This window comes from Felis catus, chromosome C1 (genome assembly GCF_018350175.1).
Source record: "Felis catus isolate Fca126 chromosome C1, F.catus_Fca126_mat1.0, whole genome shotgun sequence".
Lineage (NCBI taxonomy): Eukaryota > Metazoa > Chordata > Mammalia > Carnivora > Felidae > Felis > Felis catus.
The window spans coordinates 24744346-24744979 of NC_058375.1; positions in this window are offsets into that span (position 1 = coordinate 24744346).

Below are 634 nucleotides of genomic sequence, written 5' to 3' on the forward strand. Positions count from 1 at the left end.
GGGTGACTCTCAATCGCCAGCCTGCCGAGGAAGGCCCACTGTCGGTCACAGGTCTCAGGTGCGTCTGAAGCCTCAGTCTCTAGAGCAAACCGTCAATACCGTTCGAGTTCTGGAAAGAATTCTCAGAATCCCCTTATTCCAGGAGAATTTCAGAACCACCCCATCTCCTCCTGAACTGAACTCAGGATACCTAGCAGTCCCGGGGTCCAACCCCAGCATTTCTCCGCCCCCTCCTCTTCGTACCTCCTCCGGCGAGGCGGACTCCCTTTCGCGCCCCCGCCGGCACCGAACCTCAGTACCGCCCCTCCCGCCCCGCCCCGCGACCCCGCCCTCCGGGTCCCGGGCCGTCGCGCGACCCCGAGGACACGGGAGCCGCTCGCTCGGAGCCCGACCTCGCCCTCCTCGGGCCCCCCCGAGAGCCCAGAACGGGGCCGCGGGCCGGAGGCGGCGGGGAGGGCGGCAGGCGGCGCCGCCCCCGCCCCGCGGCCGCTCCCTCCTCTGCTCCCGGCCGGCCTCCGCGCCCCGCCTGCTCGCCGCCCGGCCCGCCCCTCCCGCGCCGCTCCCGGCGCCCGGCCGCTCCCCGCGGGCTCCGCTTCCGCCGCCCAAACTTTTCTCCCGCGCGTCTCCCCGCGGC